Here is a 20429-nt window from a genome sequence, read left to right as displayed (position 1 = left end):
TGTAGCACTTGTGTTTCTCTTCTGACTTGAACGACTGAGTAAATAATAACTTTCTTAGTCTTTCGTTTTAACCATACACCTAAAATTTAACCCTATATCTAAACTTAATTCTGAGCTTAAGCCCTACACGGCCTGACTCCTAAAACTCAACACCTCGCTAACCTTAACTGGATATCTTAAATTTACGCCCCCAATCTTTGCTCAGAGTCTGGTCTGAGAACACATAAAGCCGTGGACGCCTCGGGTGCCGCGAAGAGTTCTTCTCTGTAGCACTTGTGTTTCTCTTCTGACTTGAACGACTGAGTAAATAATAACTTTCTTAGTCTTTCGTTTTAACCATACACCTAAAAAATTTAACCCTATATCTAAAACTTAATTCTGAGCTTAACCCCTACACGGCCTGACTCCTAAAACTCAACACCTCGCTAACCTTAATTAGATATCTTAAATTTATGCCCCCAATCCTTACTCAAAGTCTGGTCTGAGAACACATAAAGCCGTGGACGCCTTGGGTGCCGCGAAGAGGTTCCCTCTGTAGCACTTGTGTTTCTCTTCTGACTTGAACGACTGAGTAAATAATAACTTTCTTAGTCTTTCGTTTTAACCATACACCTAAAAAATTTAACCCTATATCTAAAACTTAATTCTGAGCTTAACCCCTACACGGCCTGACTCCTAAAACTCAACACCTCGCTAACCTTAATTAGATATCTTAAATTTACGCCCCCAATCCTTACTCAAAGTCTGGTCTGAGAACACATAAAGCCGTGGACGCCTTGGGTGCCGCGAAGAGTTCTTCTCTGTAGCATTTGTGTTTCTCTTCTGACTGGAACAACTGAGTAAATAATAACTTTCTTAGACTCTTGTTTTAACCATACACCTAAATCCAATAATAAAACTTAAATTTCAACACTAGACCTAATTAATCTAGAACCTCACCCGCTTGATCGGGTAAGACGCCACCTTAAACAGCGGTTATAGAGATAGGATTAAGAGGAATTCCAAACCCATAAAAGCTTTCCACACCAGAAATAACCGCGGATTCTATAACAATACTTAACAAGCGCTGGCCCGTGCATTTCCCTCGTTCCCTCCATTAACCTCGCTTGGAGTAAATCCAGTCGTGAGTGAGGACCGTTGTATCATGTTCCACACCGGATCTGTGACCAGGTTAATTTGTATCTTTCCACACCTCTCCGGCCCTCCATCCCCTGTGGGGGTTCTGGAGGGTTGGGGAGGTGGCCGTATGAATGCCAATCCCGGCATCAAGGGAGGCCTGCCCAATCTGGTGGCCCTCCCACACGGCTTCTCAAAAAACCGCCCAACTCTCTGGTTCTGTACAATACGTTATTAATTTCAGTTCCTTCTCCTCCTCTGTGCCCCCGCAGAATCTCAAAATGTCTGGGGAGAACCAACAGTTCAAAAAGCTCGTCAGAGCGATGCACATATATCTCAAAATGCATCACCACCTGTCCAATGTCACCGTTTCGGATGGTACGATACCAGAACCACCCTCTCTCCGTCATTTCATGGGTGTTTTACACACAACGATAAAACCGGCCAACCCCAACGAAATAACAGAGCTTATGCTGTATGGAAATGCCAGGAACTGGCTCCACAATAGCTTACAAATCATGGAGGACCATTATCTAGAGAATTTGAAGAAAGCAGAAAAAGAGATTGCGGACTTGCCGTTAGATGACTGGAATGAAGCTTGGAAAGTGGCCATAAAATGGAATAGACGCAACTTGAAAAACATAAAAGAAACCACAATAGTTAACACCACGGAAAAGATTACAAAGTACATAGAGTCCCTGTTGTCCCACAACCCAAACCCAACAGCAAACGTAATGGCTGACCCAACGTCCGACCCCACAGAGTGTAACCCAAGCTGGGCCACAAACAACACTGCAACAGTCATGGTCCCAAGTTCCAATCCTAACCTGATCCCCAGAACCAAACCCAATTTGAGGATCCAAATCTTTCAGGCTCCAAGTCCCGAGGCTTTAACCACTCTACCCCCAACGATTGACAGGGAAACCTTAACCTGTCACTGCAACATTATGCCTAAATCTTAACCAAAAACACATATGTATTGTATCCCTGAATCTTACCCAACTACTAACCTTAACCTGTCACTGCAACATTATACCTAATCTTAACCAAAAACACATATGTATTGTATCCCTGAATCTAACCCAACTACTAACCTTAACCTGTCACTGCAACATTAAGCTTAATCTTAACCCTTAACTTAACCAACCCACATCAATAGGGTTTCTCACCTTGACCCTACACCTAAAAATTCAATCCTAAAATTAACCCAGTAGGGCCTGACTCTTAAAACTCAACACTATATGGTCTCTTCTGGTAATCCTACATCTAAATTTAACTCTAAATTTAACCTGAAAACGGTCTGACCTCCTAAAACTCAACACTATGACCAATTATTCTAGAAACTCACCATTTTGATCCGTTAAGTCGCCACCTTAAAAATTGATATGTAGATAGGATTAAGAGGAATTCTAAGCCCATAAAATCTTTCCACACCAGAAATAACCACAAGTCTTGTGACAATGCTTAACAAGCGCCGGCCCGTGCATTTCCCTCGACTCCTCCTTTCAACCTCGCTTGGAGTAAATCTAAGTTTGGGGAGGATCGTTGTACATTGTCTAACACCTAACCCGCCAGAGCCTATCGGACCAAGCCTGTTACAAAGACACAAGGTTGAAAAAATAAAAATTCCTTTCATCAAACCTCCTGAGGCTCCATTCCCCGCCTGGGGCAATGAATTGTTGGAGGTCTAAAATTCTTAGATGCCGATCTTGGCACAGTGGTGATAACAGCTCACTGTGGTGACTCTTCCCCACGTAATATCCCCCCCTAATCATGAGTCGACCCCTTTTTGTAACACCCTCAACCATCGCTTCTAAATCTAAAATGTAATGCCATTACATGCCCTTATCCTTAACTTAACCTTTTCATCACACCCCAAAATAATTTTTACATACAAAAATAACTAATCCTACTCCGCCCCCAATCCTCGCTCAGAGTCTGGTCTGAGAACACATAAAGCCGTGGACGCCTTGGGTGCCGCGAAGAGTTCTTCTCTGTAGCACTTGTGTTTCTCTTCTGACTTGAACAACTGAGTAAATAATAACTTTCTTAGTCTTTCGTTTTAACCATACACCTAAAATTTAACCCTATATCTAAACTTAATTCTGAACTTAAGCCCTACACGGCCTGACTCCTAAAACTCAACACCTCGCTAACCTTAACCTGATATCTTAAATTTACACCCCCAATCTTTGCTCAGAGTCTGGTATGAGAACACATAAAGCCGTGGACGCCTTGGGTGCCGCGAAGAGTTCTTCTCTGTAGCACTTGTGTTTCTCTTCTGACTTGAACAACTGAGTAAATAATAACTTTCTTAGTCTTTCGTTTTAACCATACACCTAAAATTTAACCCTATATCTAAACTTAATTCTGAGCTTAAGCCCTACACGGCCTGACTCCTAAAACTCAACACCTCGCTAACCTTAACCTGATATCTTAAATTTACACCCCCAATCTTTGCTCAGAGTCTGGTATGAGAACACATAAAGCCGTGGACGCCTCGGGTGCCGCGAAGAGTTCTTCTCTGTAGCACTTGTGTTTCTCATCTGATTTGAACAACTGAGTAAATAATAACCTTCTTAGTCTCTTGCTTTAAATATACACCTAAATCTAATAATAAAACTGAAATTTCAATACTAGGCCTAATTAATCTAGAACCTCACCATTTTGTTATCCTAAACTTAACTTCTTAATCACACCCCAAAACAATTTTGGATGGAAAAATAGCCAGTTTTCAGAAACAAAATTTCTTAGTCCCTCATCCTATAAACCACATTCTGACACTAGACCTGTCTTAATCCTCAAACCGCGTTAGTTCATAGCATCCCACACCTTTCCGTCCCTCCACCTGGAGTGTCGGGGGGGTGGCCGGACAAATGCCAAATCCCGGCATCGAGGGAGGCCTGCCCAACCTGGTGATCTTCCCTCACGGCTTCTCGTCACAAGACCGTTTGATACACCTGTGTCGTATATAAAAGTTTCTAAAATTAGCTCTTTCACCTCCGCGTTTTTGGAATTTGCAATAAACGCCACGCCGCACACATCAGAATCGAATACCGCTCTGAAAAGTGATCAAATTAGTCTCAAATCAGAAATGAAATTATCACAGGTAAGTAGAACGGAAAATAAAAACCCCTATATACCAAACCACAGAAAACCATAGAGTTGATCGTCTAATAAATACCACGCCGCTCACATCAGAATCCAATCTTTTTTAATACAATGTGAAAAAATACCTTATGTATCTAAATCGCTCTTAGCTCACGTTATGTATCCTATTAATCAATACTGTCAGTGTTGCAACTGTACACTTTTTGCAGATGTTTTTCCCTTTAGTATATTGGAATGCCAGTGTTGTAACGGTACACTGCATACTCTTAATTATTTATCCTTTTAATTATCTAATTTCATTCTAACTATGTATACATTTGGCCTTTGCCTCTTAGTTTTTAGCTTCTTTCTTCCTTTAAGACACTGTTTAATCACTCTATGTATCTAAATTGCCCTTAGCTCACGTTGTGTATCTTTTTAATCAATACTGTCAGTGTGGCAACTGTACACTTTGGACAGAGTTTTTCCTTATCCTGCTTATCTATTGGAAGGCCAGTGTTGCAACTGTACACTGGTTGCTTTTATTTATCTATTTTCATTCTAGCTAGTCACTGTACAACACTTCTTTACTTCCTTTTAGGATAAGGTGGATAAACCTAATATAAACCCACTAGAGGTTGATTTGGAACACCTACGCCATGGTGCAAACGGGTCTCATCTGATGGAACCAATACGCTGACTCCTTAAACCTTCTATGCAGCGCGTCGGATTCACAGGATTCACTTAATGCGCTTTACATAAACAAAAAACAAACAATGACAACAAATGGAAGCATAGAAGGACAATATATTCTAAAACATTTAATAGATAAAGATTATAGTAAAAAATAAACACCATAATAAAAGGAAAAAAACAAGTTAACATCAATTAAAACACAAGATACTGGCAAGAGATAATCAGTAAACAAAATATTTCTAACCTTCTTTTCTGAGTCAGGTGAAAATGGCAATCTGTTTACTTTTTCATTGTCCACTAGAGGGCACCAGCATAATAACATTGCAGTTTATTCTCTATCAATGGAACTTAACATGTGGAAACACAAATACGCTTATATCTTTGGAACCGTAATAGATAGAAACTCGGGGTTTGTTACATTGAAAAGAGCTGATTTTTCTCATGTAAACCGACTGATTGTGCAACCTTAATAATCCCGAATCAGCGAACCAAAGACGAAATCGTAAACCGGAAGTTCAACAAACCTCAGAACCAGGAAGTGAGTGAGAGATCAACCTCACCACGTTTGAGCCTCCGTATCTCGGGAACAACAAAAGCTACTAACTTCTAGTTTTTTTGCATTAAAAAGAGCCTCTTCTCTACTTTTAAACCCACTAAGAGAACAATCGTCATAATCCCGCAACGACGGATCGAAGACGAAGTTCAAAATGTAGGTAATATGAAAATGTGGTAAACACTAAGCACAAACCCCCCCATATCTCGAGAACCAAAAGGGTTAGAAACTTCTAGTTTTTTGCATTGTAAAGAGCACAGTCTCTACTATTAAACTGACTAGGTCAGCAACCCCAACAACGTTTTTCTGAAATCGCGATTTTCCAATCTTAAAATGCAGTTTAAATTAAGGACATAAAAAAGCTTATATCTCTGGAACGGTAACAGTTAAAAACTTCCGGTTTTTTACGTTATAAAGAGCACAATCTCTACTATTAAACTAATTAGGATATCAACCCCAGTAGCCACGTTTTGAGATCGATATTATTCCACCCTTAAAGTGATAATTACATTAAACAACCCAGATAGCAAAGGGGCGTTTAATCCACGTTGAATCAACCTCCGCCGCTTCAACCAAACCGCGTTGAATCAACGTTGAAGCCGGTCGTCGATTCGACGGCAATTTGCTCATACTGTTCCACGTCGAATCAACGTTGAAAAGGGGGTGACTGGTGACAGCGAATCGACCCCCCTTCAACCTTTATTCAACTAGCGATTATGGTCGAATTTTGGTCGATTGATTCATTCAGTTTCACTTCCTGTTTTATCTACAACAGGACATCATAAAATTACAGGATAACAAAGACATTTTACTTAATCTCCTTCAAGGCAGAGTGCCAGATCTAGGCTACTAATGAACACACAGAACATCTTATCAAACACATTTTCGTTTATTTATGTTCCATCGGATCCATGTAGGTTTATTTTTGTTCCATGACTTGTCTTGTCATGAAGGCGCCTGAAAAGAAATAGAGAAATATTAACATTTGGTAGGCTACAAAATATGCCCAGCAATACGCTCAATGAGATTTCTAAAAAGCTCGACTAGCTGATCTACCTGATCTTGCGCTGGCCTGCTTCGCCTCCCTACGCCTCCGTCTCTCTCCGGAGCGTACTTTAACCACTTCTTCACCGTGCCTTCATAAATCATTATTGTGCTCCCTGGCAGCTGTTTTTGGAGTGCAGCTGAAAGAAACAAACAAGACAAGACAAACGTTAAAAGAAAGGAGGACATTCTGATATAAAACAATTTTGAACAACAAAACATGAACAGGAAATTATACGACTCGTTTTTGGATGGTCAACCCCGTCAAGAGTGATCAACGTGCAGGTAAGCAACATTTTAACCTCTATGCATGTCAATCATTTAGTTTACAAAGAAACTTAATTTAATTAATTTAACTTAGAATAAAACCAAAATGGGCACAATGTCAGAATGCCTGGTGCAGCATTAGGCGTGCACGAGATAGAGAAACTAATCCCTGAGCCAGGATTGGTCAGTAGCCTAGCCATGAAGACAGAAGGTTAAAGGAGTTTTGTAATAACACTCTAAAGGTAATAAATTATATTATTGTTGGATGTAGTGGAGGTAGTTTGGGATTAGACTATCTAGCCTAACCATTTTCTGAAATAGCACCAACATTTATTGTTATTTATTAATTTTAAGAATAGGCCTAGCCTACAGAAGGAGAATTGTTAGTTTTCTGGTCAAATTTGCTCGTAGGTGCGCAATCCGCCAAGTTCAACAGGTGTCAGAATGCTGTGTATTGACAGTCTAGCCCAGTGTTACTCATTGCGCGGCTCGTCAAGCTATAATTGGTGGCTCGCATGCAGCTTTGGCGAGATTTCGCCAAATTTGGTTTTACTCATTTTGAGTAGGCCTAAACTGTTCGCCAAAGGCCATCATCTTGATAAAAACAAAAGTAGGCTCTGATTTAGCCTAGTCTACTGTGTGACTTCAACGAGGTGATCTTTAGTTTCGTTCTGCTTACAGTATCTCAATGCCACTTGCAACGCCTTTGAATGCAGTCCGCTGCCCTGTTTACCGGCAATGCTACAGAGGACTTAAACTGTCACCTTGTGGCGATAAGTTGTAAGACATTTCATGCAGCTGCGTGTTTTACGGAAAGCGCGAATGTGCTATGTGGCCGTTTCTAAATGGGACCCACGGTAGGCTATGTGGTAACACAGCCAATATATTTTTTCAAATGTGCTTCATAAACATACAATACTGCACTACAAAAACGCAAACATCTGAATTATACTTCTCCCTTCACCCAAATAATGAAGGTGAAGTTGAATTAAGCTAATGAAGTTATTAAGCCTTGGCTGTATATATTTAGCTATTGGCTGTGTTATTTCTTTTTTGTGGGATATTTATTGATATGTATTTATATTAGAATGTATATTATATATTATATGTAGAAATGCACATTTGCAAAGGTGAGTTAGTATGTTGTCGTAAAAGTTGCTCTCTTTGATTTTGCACTGCCAATGTGGCTCTTGTGTAAAAAATAGTGAGGATCGATCACTGGTCCAATTCTGGAGCCAACTGAAACCCCCATAAGCATAACCCGGCTGTCATAGTGCGTTTTCAATAGTCCCCATCTCATACAAGGTATCTCGGTGTACAGTAGCCTACTTTACGTGATGCAGCGGTGCCAATGCGCTGCTTGTTCCTTGGAACAATAACGAAAAGATAGGCCTTCTTGTAGCAACAATTTGCATTTAGACTTCTCATTGCTCAGGTTGAGCTTCTTGTAAAGACCAAGGAAGAACCGGGGCACACCGGGTACTGAGCTTTTGACGCTGAGGAAGACGCTGTGCGTTGAACCGTCAGTTATTTGCACCAAATAAAGCAAAGTACCCTATGCTCCGGTTCTTCCTGGGTCTAGTCTTTAGAGTTTTGCTGTTTTCCCTCAAGGCTAAAAGTCAAAAACACATAATCTGTCCCCTATATTAAAGACTTTTGAATCAAGAATGAACCAAGAACACATACTCATAAACTACATCTTTTCTGAAAGCCTATGATCTCTCGATGTAGACATTTTGACTTGTCCCAACTTCTTTTAGTTACATTACTTTGTTAAAGTAATTGAAATAGTTACACTACTAGCCTATTACATTTTAGATAGGGTAACTTGTAATAGTAACACATTACATTTTTTGACAAACATACCATACAGTACATCACTGAGCATTGTTTCTTTAAAAGGTTTCTTGTGGCCTTTTCCTGCCCAGTTGAAAAGGCTAGCCAGGTTGTTGGTGAGGCCATTCTGCAGCATCCGCCTTACGGTCACTTCAGCAGTGTGCCCACCAACAAGAGTAAATGTAGAGATCTGACAAGACATAATGAACCAACAAACAAACAGATGAAAAGAAACATTGCATGAATAATTATGTACCATATTAGCGAACTCATCTGTGTCACCTAATGAGAAATGTGTTCCTTTTGTTTTCAAGGATTATTCCTACAATTACTGCGAGTGGTGTAGTGGATGGCTGGAAAGAAGAGGTATGTTCATAATAATTTAAATTGATGTAATGTAATGTTAGTTAAAGTTTTTTGGTAGTGCTCATTTAAGTACCATTTTTTGCTTCTCGAGCGGGTTTTCCTTGATGAGAGCTTCTGCCTGTTCAAACTCCTCCATTGTGTTGAGAGGCAGTTTGATGTTTGACGGGGAAGCTTCAGGGGTTGCCTGCCTCACCGTCTCTCTCCTTAGGGCCCTAATGTCACTCCCCAGCTTGCTGATTTCCTCTTTCATTTGTCTGTTTTCGTCCAGCACTTGCGACAACAGCTGTACCACTTTTGTTAATCCAATATCTGTCAATTTAAGTTACTTAATATTAGAAATATGTTTTCTTACTGGTGTACTTTCACATTTTAGCTCATTCTGATGTATATGACTATGAATGTTTGTGTCTCCTTAACTTACCACGCAACAGCTGTTGGTGTGGCTGACGTGCATCTATATTTGAAAATCACAAGGTGCATCGATTAGATTGGTGTATCTAAGGAAGAGTTTGTGTAAAATTTACCTTGTGTAAAATGCCCTTCTTGATGTGAGTCTGCATGGTGTTTGAGAGAAAAGAAAAAGAGTAGAGTGTTAGAGGGCAAAGACTGACAGATACAGGCGTAGGGTGTCAATGTTTCAGTAGTGGACGGGTAGGAAGGGTTAGGCCTAAATTACCTCTTTGGGTGGTTGATGACCCAAATCGCCACTCACTATTGATGTCTGCAAAGGAAAAAACACTTTAATACAGAATAAGATAATGGTACTGTTAGCATTTGAGTGTTACTAGAAATGGCCTTAAACAGTAAACACACAAATGTTTAGCCTATCCTACCTGGCCCAAAGTCAATCGCTGGCCTTGCCGTTTTTCTAGGGGTTGGCTCATCCTCATCAGTGTCCTCACCTTGAAGCATAGGAAATGGCAGTTGAATTTCAGTCTGGCCTAAATGGACAATCAGATATTTGTTTAATTCTGAAATATGTGTTATTGCAGTAGATCTGCACCTCCAATAGCCTCTCGTGGCAAGCTCCAACTCCTGGCTGTAGCTGATGAGTCCGCTCTTTCAAGATTGCTACCTTGCTTGTAGCGTGGGTTTGCCCTTTGGAACAGTCATGGTAGTGGGTCAGCAACACCAGAAATATAAACAGAACACACTGAACAAACTTTTTTTTTTTTGTATATATTTTGTGAGCTTTTCGGTTTTGCTTACACACGACAGAATTTTTTTTTACCTTCTTTTCCTCTTGTCCGGAATCTCAGCCTCTGACTGGATGTCTGTTGTTGCACAGTCAGGTTGCAAACACTTATCCAAATAGTCTTTGGCCTTACCATATGTTGCTGAAAGTGAATGACATGTGTTAGTGCAATGTAACAAGTTGAATCTTAAAGAAATGTTTTAATGCAGTATGTTTCCTTACCACAGCCTACCAAGACCCTCACGTCATCAAAAACATCCCAGTTTTGACCTGGTGGAAGGTGGTTTAAAACGGCTTTTTGGAGCCGCCAGTGGTCATAGGATCCAGGCCAGTAACACCTCCAGCTTTCCCCAGCCTTCTCGAGCCAGCTGGATGGCACTACGGCAGCGCCTTTGTCCGTGAACTCGACCACCTTCCACATCTGTGCCATCTGATAATAAGGTGAATGAATGAAATTCTTGAAAAAGAATAATATTTCTGAATGAATGAAACACTTGAAATAGAACAACAGTTCTGATGAGTTTTGAATGTGTGAAAAATAACCCTTAGAAATATATTTCCAGAATTTCCTATATTACAAGTATCTATCTATCTGTCTTAATCTACACACCAAAGTCACTATTGGTGTATATGCTGCAAGTGATCACTATGTTAAGTGATAGGTAAACTGCTTGAAAATGGGTAAACCATCGATGTTAAATTGCAATCTAATTGTCTGAAGGCAACTAGGTAGGTGGATTGAATTCAATTTGGACAAAATTCCCTTAGCCAATCCAAAATGGTGATATTCACCCCCACCTAATGTTTCCACAGCTATTCTCCTTTGAGTGCCAAGAAGTGTCCTAGCATCTCTAGGCAGCGCTGGGTGGTATACTGTCAATATTGACAGAAGAGCAGTAACTGCAACGAGATTAATGCCAAAAGTCGCTGCCCATTGCTTAAGTTTCTCTCGTAGACTCATCTCCTCAGGATCACTTTCATCAGAGCTGGATGACTCACTAAAATCTTCGCTGTCTGTACTGTCACTGACACCACTGTTTGTACTGTGTTGACAAGGACTGTTCGCATAGTCTACAGCTGCCTCACAAAGTGGTAGATGTGATGAGCTTTCACTAAGCGGAACCTTTTCGGCCTGACTAATTGTCACATTAAATTGCTGCCAAATCTCATTCTCTGTCTCCCTTGCGTTTGACAAGACTCGCCTTCTTTTACTCCAATAAGAGGCCATTTTTGTGTGTATTGGCCACTATTGAAAAAGAAATTAGGCTGATACCTTTACTGTGAGCTTGAAATGGTCTTCAGTGTCCCATATACATGCAAATGGAAGGGAAAAAAACAAACACAAAATTAGTTTCAATGGCATAGTGTGGCAACGATTGACAATTACATTTAATATGACACAGTGAAATTAGGATGAATTTAAGTTTTAACATTAAATAACGTGATTTCTAGTTTTGTAATATATTAAAATGGTATTGCCCAAGTCCCTCCACGTCGAAAAAATCCTATGCATTCTTATAAGGCCTATGCCAACAACGTATTTAAAGGTCTCATCTCATCGTTTTTTCATTAATTTTGCAGTGGTCTGTAGTATTGATGAATGCCCTGTGAGCCGGTTTTGGTGAAAAAAATGCTGTCCTGCGTCTGTTTCATGCTGTTCTAGTTTGGTGGGGAAGGTGGGCGGGGAGGAACGACTGGATTTCGCCTCTAGTCATGAATATTAATGACATGCTAATCAATTCACCTCTGATTGGCTAACAGTACTGTGACGCTTCCTCCAGTGCGTCCTCATCCGATTCTGCCTGTGCTATGCTCCATATTCAACTTTACAGTGCTAAAACCTGGCTAAAACTCGAGTCAAAACTGTTGCACAAAATGTCTTCGGAGATACAACTTCATGTGTTTGATCCTAGTATTCGAGTAGGAAGAAGAACCGTTTCGTGATCGTTTGTCGGTGAACGTTGGTTTAATAGAATGGTAACAATTGCCTGTCAGCTAAAAATTTCTCCTAAAAGAGGTAACGTTAGCAGCTAAACATTTGTGACAATCGTCATCTTGCTTTCAAGTAATAAACAGTTGGAAACGTTTTAAAATAAAGACTTATTTCTTTACACAGTCAAAAGTCTTCCTAGTAGATATTTTACTTCACAACACAGGTAAGCACCCTAAATGATGTTCAGCCACTGACCTAGCCTGCTAATGCTATCGGAATAGATAGTTACTGTATGGTTTGAATTCCATGATACTATCATTGAAAGACCTTGGTCATAGCCCAATATATATATAGATCTAAATGCAAACACACCTACCTAGCTATATTTTGCTGGAATTGTACGAGAATGCCTACAGAAGCAGAGAATGTGTGCTGCAAGACTTCTCCGGTAATGAGAACTATGGCTTTGATAGCCTGACATTGGCAGAGGTTAGCCTACTCAAGTTGTTTTCTGTCACGTATGACAGAAAAAGTAGCCTACTATAGGAATCTTATAGTATTTTGGGACTAAATATTACAGTAATCTTATAGGAATACTATAGTATTTGGACGTACTATAAGACTACTATAGAAAAACTATACAGGATATTATAGAATTATTAGTAGTACTTCTACAGTATGTCCCAATTATTCCTATAATAATTATTCCTATAAGATTACTATAATATTTTGTCCCAAATACTATAAGATTCCTATACTACTTTTTCGTAAGGGGATTGCTCATGTGGTTAGAAAAATGTTGTCTGGATCCTGGCCAGGATTAGAACCAGTCTGCCTTAGCATAATGTACTCCCTTCAAAATGCACTAAACATTCGACTATGGCCCTCTGTGAGACAGAAGATATGAAAGGTAAGATAAACCTTTAGCTTAAAAGGGACAAAAACTGATGAAACTCCTAAAACAAATATACAAAACAGGTCAATTTTCAATAAATAACTTTATTATATTTACATACAGCAGTGGTACTCAAAAGTGTGGTCCGCAAGCTCTCAAGTGTTCCACAAGTAGATGTGGTAAAATATAATAGAGGAGTTGTTTGCAATATTGAACCAACTTGTATGTAAATCCAAACAGTTCTGCAACACTGATGTAACCTTTGCCAGTTTAAATCATATGAATCCTCTGACACCATAAGCAAGGTGCAAAGACAATAAGCAAGGTGGTTCAGTGAGAAGGCCTATTGTGTAATATACTGTTGAAGTAGGTCTACTGTTTTTTTTTTTTTGCTAGGTGGTCCGTGAAACACTGACAAATAGTAATATTGCAGTCTATTAAATAATGCAAACACAAAACAAGAACATCCAAACTATGCACAGAATTAACAATGTCCTCTTTTTGCCAGACGATGCAGACATCTGGCCTACAGATCCTTTGTAAGATGGTGCTGGGATTATTTAGGGAAAAAGGTCTGAGTTGTTGTTTCGGCTTGTATTGTCCTGGGGATCCAACTCACAAAACACATTCGTTGGCTGTGATGATTCTATTACATTGCTCTTTGATTGTGCTGGGCCATAGGTGTTATTGTGCTGGGCCATAGGTGTTATTGTGGAGATGTCGCTTTCATCCTCCTCCTCCTCCTTTTGATCAACCCGAGGTCTTCTAGCTGGCCTTGGATGAAGAGGCTTGATGGCAGTAGAGGTAGCAGGCCCCCATGCCCATGGTGTACCCGAAGTGCTTGTATCAATACTCATACTTTTCATGAAGTATTCTGTTTGGGTACCTAAAGTAAATAAATGTGTATTACTGTCAAGTTACAAGATACTAATAGTACACAGGACATTCACTATCTCACACAAAACTGTACTGGCACAATGGAAACAAACATATTTTAGTGACTGTGGTAAGGTGTATGATGTACTAAGTAGCACACCCAGAAGAAGACTTTCGGTAATATCAATTCTATCTGTTATGCAATTCATGGGTTTCATCAGGTCCATTTACACAGGTGTATTAATCAAGCACCATGCAGTCTGCATTCATAATCGAGGTGCTTGATTTTATACACCTGTGGAAAGTAACCTGAAGAAACCCATGAATTGACTTTCCCAAACATTGACGAGCACATAAGAACCTGTATTAGCCTACTAGAAAAAGACTTCTAGAAACTAACTAGCACAACAATAAAAGTTAGATCACAAACCTTTCCTTAACGTGATGACCTAATGTAGGCTAGAAAGCTGTGTAGCCTGACATGAGGATGTGCTCTGGAAGACATACAAAACACTAAGTAAACAGCAAGTAATCAAACAAAACATCATTGCAGGCCTACAGTACAAAGGTCAATGTAATAATGGCAAGACGACATAAATTAGACTGAAGTGTAAATACCTGAGCTCTATAGTGATAGCAACTTATCCTAGTGCACGGGTATTGTGTTTTTGATTTTCCCTGTTCAGACTAGAACAATACCCGTACTTAGTTGAGCATAAGATATTGTTGCTAATATTATTATTTGTGGTTTAACGCTTAGGTTAGAAGATTATAGGTTCAACAAGCTAAATCTCTGGGTAGTGTGGTCAGTTTCTTATGAGTGTAGCTACACCAGGCACGTAACTGAAGCATTCCGTTCGCGTTATGTACTGCAACAATAGCTTCCAATAGGCCTAATCAATGGAAGTAGCTACACCTGGTGTGTTAGTGGCCTGTAGGCTACGTTCGGGAAAATAGACCATTCCTTTAATGGATTTTACCAGAGCCCTTCCTATTAGACATTCTCTGATTTTACACGTCGCGAACAGAACACTTCAGTTACGTGCCTGGTGTAGCTTCCTGTAATATAGGCTAGCCTAAGCCTAGCTTGTACCCTTTTCATGCATGCTAACGTGAAGAATATGAACATGCTATTTTGTAACAGACGTTAGGTGGAAAAGTTTGTTTGTACTTACAGCCTGTGAGCCTGGTGGTCGATCGTCATGACGGTACAGAGCCAGGTTTTCAGAACATCGATGCAAAACCACTTTCTAACTGTAGGCAGTGAGTGTGGTCGAAATGATTGGAACACAGAACTAATGTTGCACTACTTCGGTGGTGGTGTTCCAACGATAAATCCGAACCATTTCTTCCTCAACTCTTGCTTCTAAGGCAAGACATGCAACATTGATGTGTTATTGCCACAAATAACACTGGCACGATTTTTTTCCGCTATGTTAGCAACTTGCTGTTAGCTCCTAGCTGCAGAGAGACAATCCCCTAGCCGCAAAATCTTCCAGTCTTCCTGTAGGCGGTCACAAGCCAAGGTGGGCGAGGCAATGAATAATCAGTTTCCCTTCCTTGTCATTGGGAAGGGCTCTTTCTGATTCGCTTGTTTTTCCGTGTATTTTCTTTCATTGGCTACTGCGGGCAATGGGGGTAGAAGATCATTTTCACGTGCAGCATGCATATGCAACTTGGAGTGAGCTATAGTATTTCGAAAGTAACAAGTATTAAACGGTTTCTCAGTGAATGAGACCTTTAATCAACTGCGCTCAGATTGGTTAAAAGCCAGAGGCTGCCTGTAATTCACTTCCGGTTCAATGCCTTTAAAACGGAGGGGGAGCGGCACAGCGCTTAGATGCTGCGCCGCGGATTTGCCAGCTGGATGGATGAGGATGCTGTTGGTGGTGGATGGATTTTCACGTGGCATAGCAAGGTTAGCAGAATTGTTTCCTAAGCGTAATATAAAAGATTGAGTCGCAGTATTTGGTACAATATTATGTAGAATGGACCGACATGTCCACGGGTCGATTTCCCGTAGCGAATCGACCCTTTTAATGTCTTAAATTTATTCTAGTATAGTCAGATGAGTTTAAGCATGGGCTAACATTAGCTTCGACAGTTTCCCGGGGATTTAGTAAGGAACGCAGTGCGCCATGCTGACATCACTCAATAACGTTCTCTCTTAGAAAGAAATTGTACTAAATACCAATATTATGGATGATATTCCTAGTAATATTGGTATAGTAATAGAGTAGTATAGCAAACGGAACAAATTTGTAAACATGTAATCGGTCATATTTTATCGACAATTGCCTTGGGGAAAAAACCTTGGACTGCGGTGTTAACTGCTGTAACGTTAACGTTAGCTAAACTGTCACGAACTTTGAATCAAACGATTCCTGGCTAAGTTGCCCGCTTATGCCTCGCGCATTTTTCGCTGTATTAACGGACATTTATTCTTTAATGATAAGGTAGTACATGTAGGCCAACTATAACGTTAGCATGTTTTGATTAAAGTTCGTCAGCTAACGTTAATGTAGCCTAATAGCCAATCATAGCATTATATATCCCAAGGGGAAATTCAAGGTCTCAATTCTAGTAGTGCTATTAACTTGATACACAAAATACCCGTCGGAAATGTAACTTAACGTTATGCCTTCAATAGTTAACTTGACTTATATATTCATGACATTTATTTACATGTCATGTGTTATGTTGCAATGCAAGTGGACTGTAACGTTAACTTTGTTGCATTGCTAGTGGACTGTAACGTTAACTTTTAACGTTAGATATCAAGTCTAATCAACTCCGAGTTAACGTTTGCCATAGCTGATGGCGTTGGTAAAAAATAGCCCATATTCGTCGTAAATGTACAACATTTACGTTATTCATGACATTATCTACATGTCGTGTTATTGGATACGAGAGGTGAAGTTGTTGACATTATCAATGGAGATCAAAGGTGCTCGCGCAGCAAATGTTCTAGGTTGTTGCCGTTGGCTAATAACGTTATCATGCTAGCGTTAACGTTAGCACACTAAAGTGATTTAACATTGTAGTCACTATCATTACACTTAAACTTACCTTTTCAACAGCTCAATGAAGGAAAAAAGTCCTTAAACTATTTAACGCTATCTAATCTATCTATTTAATACTATACGCTAATTTATCTAAATTAATCTAAAACTCTATATATATACAACAAAGATTACACTGATTAATAGCTAACAATATAAACAAACAAATATATATACAAAATCTATTCTACCTATCTTCTATTCTAAGCTAAAGTTAATATTAATATAAAAACAAATCAATCTAAATATCGCTATGTATCGCTAAAAATGCTGTGTCTTGTCTGTCTTGTCTATCACCACCAACGTCTGCGCAGATTGTTGGTAGCTGGGGCTATTATAGTAGCGGCTGGTTGGCAAGCACGCGACTTTTAGATGTGCAGTATTCTGTTAAATAATCTGATAAGTGAAGTGCTCACATGGCACTGAACTCTTCAATTTACCCCCACATTTCGCTGAATTGTAACGGGCTACACCTCTGCGTTTGCTAACTAAGTGGGTTAGGTTGACCTAGCACCTAAGCAATGGAAGGCAATACCATCAAATGCATTACAACCATTTGTTCAGTAAATATCTTTCTTATTCCAGAGGTGAGGAAAATGACTTACCTCTTTCATGCATCTCCTTTGTCCATCTCCTGTGTTCGGTGAATGTCATTTGAAATCAGTCTTCAGGTCGTGATGTGATTAGAAAATGCATAAATTAACCTTCATAGTTCTTTTCAATTGAGACTCATTCAGTTCATATTTTTTAAATGAAGAAAGACAGTGAGTGCTTCTGGTTTCTCTCTTCAAATAAACTAGGGCTGCAGCTATGAGTATGCTAGTGATTATTTCATCGAATAACAAAATATGTATGTATTTATTTCTTAAAATATATTTTGCAAATTGATTAATGTGCACAATAAATATCAAGCTGTAAAGCCCTAGTCACTTCAAAGTAAATTTATTTATTTTATGTATATTTGTGCATCTGCAGCATCTACCTTTCCTACCAAATTACCTCATTTACAAAAAATAACTGCAGTTTTCACAGTGCAGTTATTCTACAATACAGTGCAGTACTTAAGTATTTTCATGTTTAAAATACAGAATTTCTGCAGTAAAGTACAGCAGGCTACAATAGAGTGCAATGCCGTTTTGACGTCCTTGTCTTTTCTAGATTTGAAATGATCTCAAAACTTTGGACATCTGCTGCCTTTTACGGATGGTTTCTTTGGTGTAATCACGCCAACTTACTTCTGAAAGTGGTGTGCGCGTTGGCAATAACAGTCCGTGTGAAACAATAACGCCTGAGCTGAGCAGGCCACATCGCAAGTGATGGAAATTAAGCGAAGCTTCGAGGCAGATCATTTTCATCAATCATTTTTTGTAATTTAATAATTTTGAGTTACTCAAGTAATCAGTTCAGCCCTAAAATAAACCTTTAACAATTCCTTTCATAATCAGCTTTCCATCACTACCATCTCCAGTTGTTGTGGAAATTCTGTTACCTATTTCAATCACAACTAAATAATATAAGCATGTGTTACCAAGCTGGACCTAAATTGATTCTGAGTCTGAACTATCTGAGCTAGATTAAGTTATTATGTCAGGAATGTGTTCAATTCACTGTTAATAGGAAATGAAATTGGTTCATGCATAACACTGCTTTTGAAATTGTATCCTTAAAATTCTTTTATGATTCCTTTTAGGAGTATTTGTGATGCACATCACACTACTCTGTGAAGTGTTCCTGACCTTCAGGAGGAACAAGGATCAACTGGAGGTCAACCTGGGAAGAGGATACTTGAAGCTGTTGCTGCCACTGAATGGCGCAACCCTGTTGTAAGAATTGTGCTTTCCTGCTCATCTTTCATACACCTTCACTTTCAGCAGCTTAAACACGTTTTGGATTATAATTTCTTATTCCACTGCTTGGTTGGTCGGAAGTCAAGTGTGCTGATCTTGGCAGACCTGTGCCACTGTGAGGTGTTGAGTGCGTCTTGGGAGACCTGACATCTCTTCACAGCAAAAACCTTGATTGGTGCAGAGCTGAAGCATCACACATAAAGGAGTGCACAATCACCTTTAGAGGTTTACCTCTGGTCACTCCATAGACTCCTGAAATTAACGTGTTAAACCCTCGCAGGGATGACAAAATCAGATATTCAAATGTTTGTTCTACACACTTTTGTCCTCTGTCTTTGAGTGGATACTGTGATCTCCGGTATGTGAACGCTGCACACTTTGATTTTTGCTACCCCATATGAGATAGGCAGGCGTAAGGGATGGGCAGGGGTAAGTGAAATGTGATTCTCTGAAGCTTAGGTCTTTTGTAGACTATAAAAACTGAACCAGACACAGACAAATCTTTTGTGACTGTAATTCAGCAATGCCAAACAGTACAGAAATGCAGAGACAATGGACCATCCTGGTGTAAGTCAAACAGAAGGGGCTGTATACTTGGAAGTTAAGTCAAGGTATCAGGCACCTTTGACAACCTCTTGACCACCTGTTGTAATGGTAGATTAGGCTTTCTCAACATTTTTTTTTTTTTTTCCAAGAAAATTTTCATAGGGAAACGAAGAGACACGGTCAAGGGCACCAAATTGTCGGTATACATCAGTTAGATGCATCACCTGATGTATAGTAAAAACAATTTCCCCTTCACCATTTAAGTCGCCAAAGTTTTTTACAAATGCTGTCAGTACTCTATTGGCAAAATCAATCATGGGTGCAGAGAGGTTGGGACTGAGCAATAAAAACACACCCACGGAGAACCAAGAAGTTTTCAAAAATCTCTTGTGGAAGAATGCGCTTCAGAACCACAGGCCCACTGTAAACCATGAATTGCCTTAGCTCTGTGTCCTTCAATCTGTCTATTTCTGTAAATACAGGTGATGCAACTTGCCATTTTGTTAGTTAGCTAGTTAGCTCTGGTGTAGCAAAAATCAAAGTGTGCAGCACTAGCGTATCGGAGATCACAGTATCCGCTCGAAGGCAGAGGACAAAAGTGTTTAGAGCAAACGTTTGCATTTCTGATTTTGTCGTCGCCGTGAGTTCAACAGGTGCGATAATCCCAAATCCCTATGTAATTTTCAGTTAGTGATCACTGTTGATCTTGCAACATGTACACCAACCGTGACTTTGGTGTGTAGGCCAAATATGTTTCTCATGGTTCTCTTTTTTTCACACACTCAAAACTATTGTTCTTTTTCAAGTGGTCCATTCATTCACCTCTTTATCAGATGGCATAGGAAAAATCTCAAGATCTCTAAGCAGCTCTGGATGGTATGCTGTCAATATGATTAATGCTAGAACTTTTGAAAATGGGTAAACCATCACTGTTAAATTGCAATCGAATTGTCTGAAGGCAACTAGGTAGGTGGATTGAATTCAATTTGGACAAAATTCCCTTAGCCAATCCAAAGTGGTGATATTCACCCCCACCTAATGTTCCCACAGCAATATTGACAAGAGCAGTAACTGTAACGAGATTAATTTCGAAAGTCGTTGCCCATT

The 20429-nt window shown here is 39.6% G+C and overlaps 2 long non-coding RNA genes across 3 annotated transcripts; one reads left to right on the top strand and one right to left on the bottom strand.

Moving 5' to 3' along the window:
• The first annotated feature begins 4976 nt into the window (after positions 1 to 4976).
• LOC143099479 (uncharacterized) lies at positions 4977 to 19767 on the top strand. Of its 2 annotated transcripts, none has more exons than XR_012981626.1 (5): positions 4977 to 5611; positions 6623 to 6784; positions 8917 to 8968; positions 10391 to 10604; positions 18620 to 19767. It is a non-coding gene; the product is annotated as an uncharacterized LOC143099479 (long non-coding RNA). The 2 variants fall into 2 exon arrangements; XR_012981625.1 differs by lacking the exon at positions 18620 to 19767 and adding an exon at positions 18088 to 18227.
• On the bottom strand, positions 13623 to 16277 carry LOC143099478 (uncharacterized). Its single transcript, XR_012981624.1, has 3 exons — positions 15043 to 16277; positions 14298 to 14361; positions 13623 to 13877 (listed from the first exon to the last, which is right to left on the bottom strand). It is a non-coding gene; the product is annotated as an uncharacterized LOC143099478 (long non-coding RNA).
• Positions 19768 to 20429: the final 662 nt, after the last annotated feature.

The sequence above is a fragment of the Alosa pseudoharengus genome, unplaced genomic scaffold, assembly GCF_046254945.1.
Source record: "Alosa pseudoharengus isolate Yale_2024_CS ecotype anadromous, Long Island Sound unplaced genomic scaffold, YU_APseudo_1.1 YU_APseudo_1.1_scf_29, whole genome shotgun sequence".
Taxonomy (NCBI): domain Eukaryota; kingdom Metazoa; phylum Chordata; class Actinopteri; order Clupeiformes; family Clupeidae; genus Alosa; species Alosa pseudoharengus.
This window is presented reverse-complemented; position numbering and strand designations above follow the sequence as displayed.